Source organism: Chinchilla lanigera, unplaced genomic scaffold (assembly GCF_000276665.1).
Source record: "Chinchilla lanigera isolate Chin_1 unplaced genomic scaffold, ChiLan1.0 scaffold00062, whole genome shotgun sequence".
Lineage (NCBI taxonomy): Eukaryota > Metazoa > Chordata > Mammalia > Rodentia > Chinchillidae > Chinchilla > Chinchilla lanigera.
In genome coordinates this window covers 12,730,677-12,747,018 of record NW_004955463.1, presented here as the reverse complement: position 1 = coordinate 12,747,018, position 16,342 = coordinate 12,730,677, and positions in this window count along the sequence as shown.

The following is a 16,342-nucleotide window of genomic DNA, read 5'->3' as shown; positions in this document are numbered from 1 at the left end:
AGGTCCCAGATTACTGATTCTGTGAGTCTGTGGGGAGAGAAAGTTGGCTGTGGCTCTTTTGGCCTCAGCATTCCGCCTCCCAGGAGAAACCTGAGCCAAATATCCAGGCAGGCCAGAGGCCAGCAACTCCAATAGGGCTGGAGATAATGTGTCAGATGTGAGGAAGAAACAGACTTCAGCAATTTAGAGCAATAAAGTGTGACCTTTGTTGCTTCCCAAAATGCATGTCAAGCAGGTCAGGTCACAGTCACACCCAGGCTCCCTTGCACAATGGCATCTGGGTTGTGTCCTGTGTCAGAATGTTCTGCAATACTAGAAGTCTTGTTCTGGGGCTTAATAGGTGGTTACACATCCTGCCTAACAGAGTTTGCATCCTTATTTATGGTTTGATGTTATTATTATTTTTATTAATCCTACTCTCTATTTATCTACCTTGTAATTGATATTCACAGTGTCTTGCTCTTTTCTTTTTCCCTTTTGTTCCATTCCTATGGAAAGGTAATTCCCAAGTGTGGTTCTCAGGCAGCAGCGTCATCACCAGAAAACTTTTCCAAGTGCAAATCATCTCGCTCCACCTCAGATCCACTAAACAAGAAATTACCACAGAGGCTGGCTTGGCAATCTGTGTTATCACAAGCTGGCCAGGTGATTATGATGCGTACTACATTTTGAGAACCACTGGCTAGGATCTAGGGTCTTCCTAGTCCGGAGAAGTATCAGATCTCAGCAAAGGAAGGTCTGCAGGAGCTGTTGATGAATATTTAATAGTATTTTCTGATGGTAAAAACTGTGGTAAAACCTGATAAATATCTTCAAAATATTTATTCTAATTTTTTCTCTCAAAGGAAATTTGTTAGGCACATTAGTCAGGCATATTAGTCCTTGAGTAGAGACTGAATTTCTTGGCCTCTTTTCAGCTAAGTGTGGCTATGTGTTTCAGCTTTGACCAATGGGATACATGTAGATTGGGCAAGTTTTCCTAAACTTCCTTATCCATCCTGATACTTGAAAATGAATGTGATGACCAAAATTGTGTCAGCTGCCTTGGGCCAAATGAACAAAGTCCATCCCTTGGTTTAATGCAGCTGGATTTCACCCTGACTTCAAAAGTACCATGTATGTCTTTGACTTGCCTACTTCCAACTTCTCTTACGTGAGAGAGAACTGAACTACCTATTTAGTTGACTTTTTCTCAGGGTTTTTCTGTTACTTGCACACAAACATAGTTCTAAATAATGTAATCCTTACTGAAACTGCAAACAATACATCTTCTTGTAAGTCTATTTCCCCAACTTTAAAGATTTAACCTCTTTTTAAGAAAAAGAGGTGATTTCATCATACTGTGTTAGTGGTCTCATAGGAATTCTGAGCATTTGGTAGAAAATTGCCTAATTCATCCACATAGTTTGGATTTAGCTTATTGACTGTTAAATGAAGCAGTGTATAAAAGGTAAAAATAATTTTCTCACTGGTTACTTTTCATAGTGCAATGCAGCTCAGGCTGCATGGACACCTATGGGAGCATTTAGCCTCTGAGAAAGAGATGACGATAGTTCTGTTTTATAGATGAGCAAATTGAGTCTAAGGAACGTGAAGTTACTTTTTTAGATCATGTAACTGTACTACCAGTTCTTTGAGGTTAGCAACTGTGTGTTATTAATATCTATGTCCTGTATGACCATTAAAAATGCTTGGGCTATAATAAGTTACCCTAAATTTTGCTGAGTAGCAAATTAAATAAGAGAAATACAACCAAACTCAATCATCTCCTTCCTCAATGGAGCTATTTATTCTAGTGAGATAAATCAAGTGGAGATGAGTTCTGGGTCTTCAGTGATCTTCTAAACTGAATTTTAAGCTTAATTTTATTTATAGATACCAGAGGAGGGAAATGAAAAGATTTTTTAATGATAGGAAATGTAGAATTTCCAAGAGGAAGCATTCAGTAATTTTCTTATTTTGACAGTTGATGATCTTTTTACAGTTTTAGTTTTGCCCCTGGTAAACTCTGATAAGTGAGATGATTCAATGAAAATTGGTCCAAATTTCACTGTCCAGCCAGGCTCTGCTCTCTGACTATTCTGGGCTACGTCAAGAGGAGGAAGAATTTGATGCTGTTAGTCTTCTCTTTGGCCCCAAGTGTGCCCCCTTGTAGAACTTCATCATCAGTCTGTTCTTTTTTTCCTCATTCTGGGGAGAACTTCCCTCCATGTATAGACTTCATTATTAACATGACAACACCTCCTCAAAATTTAAGTTTTTAGTAATGGCTGGTGGCTTAGTTGAGAAAGATTTGGTTTTCAACACTTGTTTTTTAACCTATAAGCATTGTGTGTTCGAGCAAAGTATTTAACTTCTTTGGACCAAATCTTAAAATTTTATGTACCGACACTAGTCCTTGGAAATAAAAGGTATTACAACTTCTTACTCTGCTGCTCCTTGTGGTCTTCATTCCCTAGGCCTTTTCCGCCCCAACACATTATTCTTCCAGCAAGCCTTTTCCCTCCTAGACGGCTCCAGTGTTCTTGCTGGTTATTACTGAGTACGCGAGGAGGCTGGGGGTGCTGGGGATCAAAGGCAGGGTGAGTGGATCATGGCAGACAGGAAGGAGAGGCCAATTTGCCCTCAAGAGACTAGAGTGCAACCTCGGGAGGAATGCCTGACTTGATTTAGGCTTTCTTATCATCATTAGGTATTAGGTCCAAAGCTCTACTTCTTTGAACATGTCTATTATGAACTCTGTTCCCACTCCTACAATGACAGATTTGCCAGCTTCTGTGGATGTTGGCAGCCAGGGCGTGCGGAGGAGAGGAGACCTTTCATCAAGTGGGCACGCCCCTGTGGGGCTCCTTCCCACCTCCCCACACAGAAAGCACTTTCCAGCAGCCCTGGTGGCAAACTCTCTGCTTCTCCCTACCTAGCTTGCCACGCCCTCTCCCACCCAATGGCTCCTCTCCTTTCCAGATCTGAATGAATGTATCTTTCAACAAAGGGATTTTTCCACCTGGTTGACTTGATGAAAGCTTTATGAGTTGGCATTCTGTGAAGAAAGAACAAAGTGAAGTCAGTGTGTGTGTGTGTGTGTGTGTGTGTATGTGAGAGAGAGAGAGAGAGAGAGAGAGAGAGACTGAATTTACAGGGGCAGAGGTTACAGCTGCTAAAAAGAGTTGCTGAAAACTTTATTACAAACTAAAAGGCAATTGGGAGCAATAAGTCACTCATGTGTCTGCTGTGAGAACAGAGAACAGAGGTGGCTTTCAGGAGAAATCGGACATGCGGGCCCCTCCTTTCCACTTGAGTCAGGCCTGGACATTGTGGATTTCATCCTTTTTCTGTTTTCCCTTCTTTCCTTAACCCAAAGAATAAATAAAATCACTAGAAGAGTGTTGAATAAGAGAGAAAGTCATTAGTCACTTAGGAGGTGGGGCTCTTCGCTTTCCCTGCTTACAGTGAAAAGGTTGGAATTAGGCACAGAAAGTAAGTGGCCTCTGGCAGATGTGTGTTTTTAAACTTGTGTGTACCTGTGTGTTGTGCACATACACTTCTTTTTGGGTCATCTGACTTTTTTTAATGGGGAAAACAAAAATACTTTGCTCTTCCTTCATTGCAGTCCCCTTCCAAAGAAAAATGTATGTTCACAGAAGAAAATACAGAAAGAAAAAGAAAAATATGGAAACATAGAAGTAAAGAAAAATATGGAAAAGTTGCCCAAATCGATCATAATTTCATCACTCACAAGTATCCACTGTGCCTCTGTAACACAGGTTTGCATACATCCATAGCAATTATAAATAAGATATACTTACCTTTGCTTTAACTGCAACTATCTTCGCTCAGCCTAAAAAGTCTGATCAGTTTGTTTCACCAACGCTTTGATACTTTCTAGGGTCATAAAATAAAATGTAAGTCACTCCCTGGCAGCTCGGGGTGAGTAATTGTGCCTATGAATATTTTAAAGGCAGCAGTAGGGTTTGGTTTTGGAAACTTGAAGATGTCGTTTGTTATTGTGGCCAGAGCTCTTGACTCAGCCAACTCTGTGGAGAGAGCCTTCCAAAGAGAAAGCCCTTCAGGGCCAATGATAAGGCTGCGGTTTCTGTAGGGCATGGTCCATTTTCTTTTTGAAAGAAAATTCTTCTCATTATTATTACTGCTTCACCACCCTAAAAGTGCTGTTACAGTCACAACTTCTACACCACCTTAGAGTTAGGCAATAGGTGGCTTAAAGAGTGTTGGTTACAAGGTCCCACCAAATACTACCCGAAAAGCCGGATCTGAGTTTTCTGTTGGCTATGCAGCCAGTGACTCTATTGCTACACTGGGTCTCACTGGGTTAGCATAGGACAGCTTCTAACTTGCATTCGCCCATCACTTTTCACTTAATTCTAACAGAAGTGCTTCATATTGTGCTGTCCTTATCCTGAATTCTGTTGGAGAGCATTGCCCCGGAAGGCATGGTACAGGAAATGAAAGGGGGAGTCAGTGATCTTCCACTTCATGTCAACAAAAGCTCCCCTTTAGTACTGGGAAGAAAAAAAAAGCAATGTGCTCATGACAGTGATATTGTGGATTATCTCCCCAAATTAGGCAGACCAGGAAGCTGACTTGCTCCCATCAAAGTTTGTCCTTGGCTCTCTGCCAGCTCATCCAGTTGGCCAGCAGAGCTAAATTAGGGAGGAACCCCTGGAAGAGCTCTTTTAACCTAAACCTCTGCCACTGTTCTACACACACTCCCACCACTTGTAATTACCAGTGTGGCCTAATTGCTCTGCACAGATTTCCATGACCAATAAACCAGGCTCCTCCCCGGCCCTGCTGCGGGGTGCGCTGTGTGCTCTGTCTCTGTCCTCCCTGCCGCTGCCCTCCTCCTGGTCTCTGGGGCAGCACTCTCTGGGATGGATTTTGCAACCTAAGCTATTCTGCTCTGTGAAGCAAAGCAAAGAATTAAAGACAAGCCTGAAATTAGAGCTACTATAGCGCTGGGATTCTGAGAATCATAAAATTATACAGTTTTTTTGGTAGTGGGAAGGGACCAGGGAGATCCTTTTGACCTACTGAACTTATGTGATGCTCAGACTGGGCAGAAGCAGACAGGACGAGGAGAGAATACAGGAGCAGCTTAGATCCTGAAATGTTTGCTACTTGTGGTGCTACAGAGGTTTCAGTCTCGGGAGAGTGACCAGGGCAGAAACAATCAGGGTGAGGTGTGCAGATTTATTCAGAATTTTCTAGCTGAACTCCTGCCTACTAGTGTCTAGGAAGTGCTGGGATGTTGCAAGGGCTAAGCAGTTTGAGAACAAGAACCCAAGGCGCTCAGGTCCTCCCCTAGCAAACGTTGCTTTTGACTCAGTGAAGTCAGATGCTTTCATTCTTCAGATGCGGATAGAAAAGGAAAATGTCCCCAAATATCATAGCACATCAAGTCTGGCTCATTTATTTGTGTTCTTAAACCAAACTGCTGAAGTAGAGAAAACGCCCCGAGGGGGTCTTTTTCCTGATGTCTGCAAAGACAGTAAAAACAAGAAAGTCTGAACATCAATTTCTCTTTTCCCTAAAACAAAGTCACTTTCAGGGAAGTCACTTTCAGGGAATGTGAACTGAAATGAAAAAAGCACCTTTCCCCAGATTTTAATTCTTTCTTCTGGCCAGTCTTGTATTCTTTCCCTTTTTCTAAACTATTTACAAAGTTCCAGAAGCCATAGGACAGTAAAAACCACAGGTAGTTCCATGCAGGCCTGAATGGTTTGCAAACCTCCATGCGTATGAGCAATTTTTTCTAGAGGCTTCCTAGCTTTCAGCACCTTCTCAAAGGACCTGTGATCTTCAAAGTTACAAATCACAAGCTGGGCTTGTTTGAGCTCAAGGAGCCCTGGTACAGAGCTTCCTGTCTTTGTTGGCTAGCTCTGCCATAGCAAAGTACCACAGTCTGAGAAGGTTGAACAGAAAATCATTCTCTTATAGTCTTGGAGGCTGGAAGTCCAAGAGAAGGTGTGGGCAGGCCTGGATTCTTCTGAGTCCTTCCTCTTTAGTCTGTAGATGGCACCTTCTCTTCCTCCCCATATTTTCATGTGATCTTTCCTCTGTTCCTTTCTGCATCCTAATCTCTTCACACAAGGACATGCAGCGCATAGGGCTCACTCTTAGGGCTTGGTTTAACCTTCATTATTTACTTAAAGACCTTTCTTTCAAACGCAGTCACATTTGAAGTATTAAGAGTTAGGAATGAAATATCTGAATTTTAGACGGACACAATTTAGCCCCCCAAACCCTCTGCATTTCTTCACTGTATGGGTCTGAAATGGATCATGAAAAGATTTGGATTAACCTTGGTCAGCTTTTGAACCCAGGCCAGAGCCTATGATCCTGCTGCCCTGCTCCATACCTACTCTCAAGCCCCTCTTTAAAGAGCTCACAGTTTAACAAAGACAGAGCAACACATGAAGGTTTACCCAGCTCCCACAAAATGCAATTATATATGTAACGCTGGTGGCTAATGGCCTGATTTATTGGCACTTGAATGAGAATGACCCCCTTTGCCTGGTAAGGCGACAGGTTCAAAATCTCCTAAAGGTCTTTCTCACAGAGTTCCTTCACTCCAGTAAGTAGTAATAAAATAGTGAAATAAAGTAGTGAAATAAAGTAGTGAAATAAAACTGAACCAGCTAACTGAAATCCACGTTCCTGACATGGCAGTGTGCTGTGGCACCCCTGTGATCCTACTTCCTGGAGATGGGCTGTTCAAGGTGAGGTGGGGCAGGCATGTAGGGAGGGTCCAGGAGGGCTCAGGGGACCCGGGTTACCAGCCGGAGGTGGTGTACTTCTTCACTTTGAGCTGGTTGACAGCCCCTGATTCTGCAGCTTGATTTCAGGAACTCATTCTCGGCTTTCCCTTTTCAGGGGTAATGAGCTTTCAGCTTCGCACTTGCTAACACTAACAAATGAGGCCAATTGCAGCTTGCCTGTGGATCACCTTTCAATAGTGGGTTGACAAGGAGAACAATGCATTTGTTTGCTGCTGTCGAGTCTTCAGGGAGGATCTGTCATCCTGGCGGTGAGTGTCAAAGGGGTTTCAGACTTCCTGTGACTGTCAGAATAGAGGCGAGAGAATGCGAGTTCAAACCTGCTGACACTTCTGGGTGCAACTCACAGCCACCTTTTCCTCTTTTGAATTTCTACAGGAATAAACTTTGTTCTAGCTAAAGAGGCTTTTAATTATAACAACAGCACACTGCCAATTAGTGGGGATTTCTCCCCTTCTTTTCCTGAAGGATAGTTACTCTGTACAACACATACACACTCTTGGCTGCATGGTGGAGGAAGAGGATCTGCCTTCTATATTTAGAAATATACATTTGCCTTCTAAGCAGAGCAGTTGTTCTCATCTCAATTGTTGGTATTTTCTAGGCTGGAGGTGGTCTTGTGCCTCTTGGAAAATTCATGCTAGCTATTTGGAAGGCAAGGAGCAGAACAATGTGTTTACTGCCAACCTTGGGTGAAGCTGCTCTTCTGTTAGCTGGGTGACCTGGTGGGACAGCTGGTGGGGGTCTCCATTATGAGGAAAAGTACCCTGAAGCCCTGGGCATAGCACTGTTGTGGCCAGTCCTCTACATTTTTCCCAGGACAGGACCTGGACAGCATATTCAAAACTGTGCAGAGCATGCAGGGCAGAGCCTGCTCATGTGAAATTCAACTTCCTGTATTTTACCAGCATCCTCTAAAGAGAGGCAAAGTGGATGCTACTAAAAGTAGAGCCTCTTTCTCACAGGGCATCCCCTTCCTTCTGAGGCTTTGCAGTGATGTGATGGTATTTGTGGGTTGAATATTATGTCATAGCTCCTTGCCTTCACACACCATTTCCATCCTCCTCTGCAACCTACTTTTCCTGCAAGGCCATGAACTTGAGTGTCTCATAGTTCCTATCAAGTCAGATGTGATAGCCTCTGTTTGTAACTCAGGACTCCATTTTAAAAAGATTGAAATTCAGAGAAAACAGAAAAGATCCTTCAAAGTCATTTCAGTTAAGCATACTGTTTACCTCTCACCCATGTACTATAAGTTGCTTTTATTCTAGGGTTGACTCCAAATCTGTAAATAAGAGATGGTGACCTATAGAAAAGAGTAGAAACATACACCAAAGACCTATGGCACAGGACACCTCAAGGGTAAAGGTGCAGAAAAGTCACTTCTATGAGTCTTGATCCAACTCCTGCATTTAGCTCTGAACTCTTTTGCCTGGCGCTTAACCTACATCCCACAGTTCCATCTGGAGATAGTTTGCTCGGCAAAAGAGCACTAAAAACTAAAGCTCTGTGGTCTCATTAGTCAAAGAGTAAGACTGTCAAGATTTTATCTCCTGATGAAAGAGCAGGATTCAAAATCCCTCTCATTCACCTTCTTCCACTTCACCAAAATAGGTGTCTTAGTCACTTTCTTGTTGCTGAGACATAATGCCTGGCACTAGCAACTGAAAAGGAGGGAGGTTTATTTTGGCCAACAGTTCATGGAAGTTTCAGTCCATAGTCCATTGGTTCCACAGGGGCATGGCCGAGGTGCACAGCAGAGGAAAAAGTGCTCATATCATGGCAGCCACAAAGCAGAGAGAGAGTGAAGGGGGGGCCAGGGAGGGAGATGAACCTTTCAGTGACCCTCCGCGACCCTCCTCTTTCCCCTAGACCCCACCTCCTAACAGCAAGTCATCAAAAAGCCCCCAGAATCTAATCACTTCCTAAAAACCTGTGAGTACTTGAGGTTCTTTGGGGACATCTAGCTATAAACGATCACAATAGACATACCCAGAGAACACTGTATGTATTTAAAAAACATCAACTACAAAATTCCCTACATTAAGAAACTGAGACACTGGATAAAGGTTCTTTTTTCTCTGTTACTTATTTACTTATTTATTTTGAAACAGCACTTAATCGGGAAGTCCAAAGACTAGCTTGGGCACTGATCCACTTTCTATAGTCTCAGTGTATGCTCCACGTCAGCATGTTGAAGTGCAGCAATCAGCACTGTGGTGGACTGACAACTGGTGGTCAACTTTTAACACCCAGTTGAACTTAACCAGCATGGTGCTGGGAGTGGTAGGCCCACCTGAGGACTGTTGCCCGCAGCATAAGAGGCAGAACTGGAGAAAAAGAAGAGAGGCTGTTGGGAGCTGGTAGAAGCTGTTGGGAGCTGTTGGTTTTCTTAGGGCTGCTGTTGGTTCTCTTGGAGGACCTTGTTACACTGGCTTTCTTGATGAACTGGGCTGTTTTTATCATCAAAGGAGCTTGGGACCTTTGCGTCGCTGGAGATGGCTACTGTTCACTCTGGGGGAGCTCTGATCCTCACTTTGAGCATTGCTTCCTGGCTCCAGGGGGAAGATGGTGCACTGCTCAGTCTCCTGGAGAAGTTTGTCGTGTTGGTTTTCCTGATGGTAACTCAGATGACATCATGGGAGTAGCTTGAAACCTCATCCTTTGCTCTTTCTGCTGTGTGATGAAGCACCACCTGTGAGGAACGGGGCTTGATCAGGCACTGAATCTGCTGCCATCTTCATCTTGGACTCTCCAGCCTCTAGTACTGAGGGAAATTTATTCATGCTGTTTACAAACACCTAGTCTGAAGGAGATCATTATTGCAGTCTTGCTGGAGTGAGATACCATGGTAATGAAGGTACTGAGTGACTCAATATTTAAGAATTTCTTCCCTCACTGTAAACGTCCATCAACACCCCATTGGACCAGTATACCCTTGGCCTCCACTCAATTCCTTCTCCCTCCTTTGTGTAGTTTTTCGGGGTGTGTGCGACTTGCTTTCCCTTTCAGGCTTCTTTGCTTGTTGTTGGTCTTTTCTCTTTAACCCACACTGTCCTCTCCTCTGTATCACCAGGGAACCTGCGTGCATCTGTCCCAGAATGTCAGCCCACTGCTCACTGGCTCCTAGGAGCTGGTCTGGGCGTGACTGTGTGCACCTGACTTCACCACTCGTCCCCTGAGGCTGGCGCCCAAGGCTCTCAGGCTAGTGTTGCCATTGCTTTTCATTATCAGCCCCCATCTACTCCATCATCCAAAAGACAGCAATGTCTTTCTTCACCTTAATGTGACATTTTCTCTGATTTAGAGATGCTGATTGAAAAAAGAATTTTATTGGAAAGTGACTGTAAGCAATGATGAGTATCTGAAAGTATCTTATAGTTGAGGGTCACAACTACTCTTTAGAGGGTGGAAACAGTAAAATATATATGATAGAGAACAGAGTAAAATCCCATTTATAAACCTTGCAAATAAAAAGTCTAGGCAGAGGAATGAGTAAACAAGCAGTAGATGGCGACTACAATGGTTATATGAGAATAATTAGGATTTATGTCACCCTACGCTCTCACTTATGACTTATGAAAGTCAAATACAAGTGAACTGATTACAGGGGATGGCTGACAACAGCCTGTGATCACATTAGAAAGAAGAAGAGTTTCACACAGACCTTTGGAACTGCAGGCTTCTCCTAAGTCTAAATGGCCACTTGGGAGAGGGTAGACCTCAACTGCAGTGACCTCTTTCAAAGGTGGGAATTTGCTGCTCTCAGTGTTAGCAGGTTTATGTCTTGTGGTGGGAGAAACACTGATTTTCATTCTTTATATCTAAACTGGGCCTACAGTTTTCTATAGAAGCCTTTTTAGTAGTTCTCTGAGTTGAACTATTGTCCTTTTTAGAAAAGAAATGTGAGTAGTTTGACTGTGAGATGCTATAGAATGGGGATCATCACACTTTTTCTGTAAATGTCTGGTGAATAAATAATATAGGCTTTTTGGGCCCACGGTCTCTACCACTCAGTCCTGCCATTGCAGGGCAAAAGCAAACCTAGACAGTATATCAATAAACAAGTATGAGTATATGCCAGTAAAATTTTATTTATGGATCCCGGTGATTGAGTTTTATCAAATTTCCATACATGGCAAAACTGTTTTCTTTTCAGTTTTAAATGATTTTAAAATGTAAAGACATTCTTGGTTGGTGGTGCAAAGATCAGGCTGGCTTTGACACTGAGGCCATGGTTTGCTGACCTCTTGCAGAAGAAAACTATTTGCTACGGAAATCTGTTCCTCCAATGGCTGGGTGCTTACATTGCCCTCACCCTGAGCCACATGAGGGTGTCTCTTCAACTCTATGGGATGAAATAAGTGAGGGCAATCCTCTCAGGGACGCAGTGTGCGCACACCAGTGGTGCTTCACCTACCTGGTGTTTGCACCAAGGACACTGTCGAGCCATTAATCATCCTGCGTGGAGCACCTTGACACCTGACTGGCTGAGGGTGTGTTGCAAATGGGCTCTAATGGCTTTTATTTCTCATTCTTGTCACCTTAGATGTGATCAGCTCTTTTGTCATTTTTAATCACTGTTTGGCAGGCCTCTACAACTTCCCTAGGCTTTTAGATAAAGGTTCAGAGGGGAACGGAGCCTGGGGCTCTTGTGCCTTGGAAGCAGGACAGGGAAATGGGGCTGGTAGCCTTCAACGTGGCTCATTCAAGGAGGCTGGGAAGGTGCCTGGTCCCTAATAAGGCCTCTTCCTACTGTCCACCTCTGCTGGAGTTCACTTATGGCCTGAGATTGCTTTCTCTGGGTACAGGATCTTTTAGTCCTTAATTGTAAGTTTTGAAACTCACAGTATTCCATTTCCTGGGAAGAAGATGAAGCACTGAGCAATAGGCCTCCCAGATGTTTGGCTTTGTCTTCCGCAAAGCAGGGGAGCTGTGGCTCAGCTCCTCCACACATGAGCATCAGGAACATCAATGCCTGTAAAAGCTGAGTATATTTTAATGTTTATCATGTCCTAGGTATGGTAGTATAAGCCTCTCACTTATTTTAGCTCATTTAATCTTTACCTCAAGAATATTACTGTTTTCTTTTGTAGGTTAGGAAACAACAACAAAAAGAACTCAGAAGGAAAGTGGTTTCTTAAGGTAGCCAGGGGTAAGAAGCATAAACAATCCGCAAGTGCAGAGATAGCTGCCCTCAGAGCTTGTCATCTTAACCACTGATTAGGTGGCTATATCTTTGCCCTAAACATTCCACTTTTGTCAGTCTCAGTACCCCTCACCTCAGAAACAAAGCTTAAGACTATAAAAACTATTTACCTCATTTCCAAGTAAAAATTCTGAAACTATTATTTTCACCATCCCGCTTTTAAGGGAGGGGAAAAAACCATGTGAGTTCATATAGTAGCTTAGTTTTCAAAGCCAACACAAAATTTGTAGCTTTGCTTTTTTAGTCCATGCTTATTTAGTGTAATCTCTCATGCCTTTTTTTTCTTTATAACTGGGGATCAAACTCAGGGCCTTGTATATCCAAGGCCAGCTCCTGCCACTGAGTTACAGCATCTGCTATCCTTCTTTACATTAACTAAAATACAGTCAATCAATAAGACACTCCCATTTTGTTACACAGGGAAAGGAGACAAAATAAGGACACACTCTGATCTTTGCTTGCATAAAACTTGTAAACGATCTCGAGGAGTTGATATAAATCAGAGCAAAGAGGTTTTCACTCAAAAATTCAAGATTCTGAATTATTAAAAAAGCACTATGATTCTTATATTACATTTAGTAAGACAGATAAATAGTTGCTAGCAAGAGTTTTTAGTGAGAGTTGAGGCTCTAGGCAGCTAGGAGTTTAGCAGAGACTTGTTTGATTCATTATTCAAGCATGGAACATTTCTGTTTAATTCTGTTACCTAAAGTAACCAATTAACTAAAGTCTCCTCTTCCTGGGGCGTATAATATGAAGTGTTAAGGACAAAGAGAAGGACTGGAGCTTAAATAGTAAAACCCAAAGTCTTCTCCTGCACTTTTAAGGACAAAAGACTGGAGTAATTTTTTTCCTCCCAATTAAAACCAGAACTCTAGAATCTTTCCCAGCAGGGACATGGGGAATAGGAGGGAGATGAGATCTCTGAAAGACATGAGGTGATGCTAGCCAATCAGCTCACAGGGGGAAACCACCACCCATTTCCCCAAAGCACAGAGGCTGTAGTATTAAAAAAAATCAAGTGTAACTCTCTGGCAGAAGGCACATTTCCTTCCCTGTCTTACAGGCCCTTGCAGAATGACCTGCTCCCAACTTCATTTATATGCCTCATTTTGGTCTTTCAAATACTGGTTTTTAAAATATTCTTCAGGAGAAAGCCACTTGGGGACCTTTAAATTGGGGTTCACAAATGATCCCTACCCAGATGCGTTTATTGCAGGATGGAAATACAGACTTTTTCCCTCTCCTCATTTCCCTCCACCTAAGTATCTCTTTATTCATTACTTTAATTACCTAATTGTAAATTTCTTTAGGGGGTTACTTAGAAAGAAAATTAGTATCAAAGCTTGGCAGTAAATTCAGGGGCTTTTGGAGATAGTCCAAGCTGTTTCACCTGTGATTAATTAGATTTTTTTCCCTTTAAGTGCCAGAAGGCTGTTGAGGTCTTTAAGCAGTTACATGACTGCTGGCAGAGCTGGCTGCAATTATGATTGATGCATGCGTCTGGAGTCTGAGGCTCCAAGTGCCGCTTGTGTGTGTGTGCACGTGTGTGTGTGTGTGTGTGTGTGTGTGTGTGTGTGTGTGTGTGTGTGTCTGCGTGAGAGAGAGAGAGAAGGAGAGGGAGAAAGACAGAGACACACTTGGGTAGCAAGAGCGTGGAGAGATTCCAGGGGTTTCAAAGGCACACAAGGAGCTTCTTTAATATTTTTGTAAGTGCAGATCTAAAAGCTCCAAGTTAGGATCTCCTATCAAAATATTTCAGCAAGTTCAAATATATTGGTTTAGCCAGCATCTTCTTCTGCATTAGTTACTGTGGAATTAAACCTTCTTTGGGGGATGGAATAAGGGACGCATATTTTAAAGAATTCTTTGGCTAGAAATAGAGCAGCCAAACCTGTTTTAGGAGAGCCTATGTCTAACATTTCATGCTGATGTAAAAGAAGAGGGGAGAAAGTGGTCTCTTTGGATAACTTACTAAGTATAAAATTATCCCCAAGTTCTGGCAATAAAGTCAAAGCAACTTCCTGGTATATTTGGAAAGTAGTTAAAACTCCTTGTCAAGATGAATATGCTCTTAAGGGGACTGTTATGATTTGGATGTAAAATGGCCCCGAATGCTTCATGTGTTTGGAAGGTGATTGGAACATGGTGGTGCTGTGGCTGACTTGCTCTTAGGAGGAGGGAGCTGGTTGGACCTGGAAGGGTGTATCTCCTTCCTCTGCTCCTCCCTTTTCTCTCTGCTTCCTGGCCACCTTGATGTGAGCAGCTTTTCATCTGCCATGCTGTTTCTGCCATGGAGCGAGCCAACCATGGACTGCGACTTCTGAAATGGTGAGCTAAAATACCTCTGCTCCTTTAAGTTGCAGCTGTCAGGGTATTGTGTCTCAGCAATGAGAAAAATGGCTCAGATAAGGATGCACTGGAGAAAACTGGTGATTGTTTTATTACGCTGACTTATTTATCATCTTTTCTTTACTTCCTCCAAGATAGAGGGAGGACGAAGGGTCCTTGACACTATTTGACTCAGTCATGATAACAGGAAGTTCAAAGTCTCTTGCCCACATTTGTTAAATGCTGCATCAACTTCTAAGCCACTAGAATTGACTTCCTTTGTCATCTAACATATATGGCTCCACAAGGTCAAAATGAACTGTGACAATACTGAGACAACGAATTAAACAGCTGGTGCTGGCTACCCTTTGAGCGCTAACAGAAATGTGACACATGGGTTAGTCACAGAGATTCCCGCCAGCCTTGTCAGCATGGCCCTGAGCAGGGGTCAGCTAACTTTCTGTAAAACGCAGAGATTAAATATTTCAGGCTTGTGGTCCACTAGGTCACTCTTGTACCTCCTCAGCTCTGCTGTTATCAAGAGAAAGCAGCTGCTATCAGTAGTCAAATGCATGCACAAGGTTGCTCTCCCGTGAAAGATGTGCTTTAACCCTGGCTCAGAGTTCTGCTTCTCAGACTTACTGGGTTTGTGAAACATCTGGAGATCTGAAAGATCTAGATTCTGACTCGGCAGGTCACCATGGGCCTGAGAGCTGCATCCCTAAGACACTGCCACATGATAGGGTCCTGATGCTTTGCGAACCTCGTGTTGGGCAGCCAGTGCCCCCCAGTTCATCCTTCCTTTCTGTATCCAGGGCATTTCCAATAACACTGAGGCTTGGAGAACGGAGATGGGCTCTTAGCTCATTAGAAGTATTGCTGCAGGACTAGCACTAGGATTAAACCACTCAAATCTGTCATCTTCAAAGATTCCTCTAGTACTCCACCCGGTGGGGAGGGCCCAGACTGCCAGCTCCTGAACATTCCTTTTTGTACCTCTAAGACTGATCCTTGAAGGGCTTGTACTCCTCACTGGCCAGATGGCTGGGGTGCAGCGTGGTGGCACATGGGGCTCATTAAGGCCACTTATGCCAGCCCCGCTGCCTGATGGCACCCCTGCTCACCACTACGTGGAAGAGCTTGATGGCAGAGCAGAGGGCCCTCTGGCCTCTGTCTAATTGGCTGCAATACAAGAGCTAATGTAGGTTGAGAGACCAATTAACTGGGCTTGTTTCTACCAAGGCTGCATCTGAACATCAATTATGCTAAACAACATGCTGGATTAAGACATTTCCCTGCCACTATCATTTGCTGTGGGACACTTGAGAGCCAGCGAGCAGGAGCTGCTTCTCACCGCCCGCCTGAAGGGTTTACCTCACTCGCATTATTGCAGGGGGCTGCTGGTGGGGAGAGCAGCAGCAGAGCTGGGAAAAATCACACAGCAGGAGATACCTGACACTAATTGGCTGCTTTATCTAGGCCTCTGTCACCTCTAGACCATGGGAATGAAGGTCCAGGAAGCTAGAGAATTGGTTTCTGTGAGAAATAGCTGGTAACTGCTGGCATGATCTGCCCACTCCACCAACAAATGGGAAACAGGCACTAGGATGTTCAAAGGATGCTTCACCTAAAACTTAAATCAATCAATCCATCCATCAATCAAAATATCAACAGATCACTGGAAACTGTTGGAAGATAACTGAATTTTGTTCTACACATTTAGCTAATTTTACTCTTTCTTATTTTTTGTAGTACTGGGGATCTTGAGGCCTCACACATGCTAGGCAAACGGTTTGCAACTGAACTACATCCCCAGTCCATATATATATATTTACATTCATATATATATATATTTACATTCATATATATATATTTACACACACACACACACACACATATATATATATATATATATATATCAGAACCTCATTTTGAGACAGAGCCTCAAATTGCCCAGGCTGGGCTCAGACTTGTAGTCCTCCTACTTCAGCCCCTCAGAGTGTAG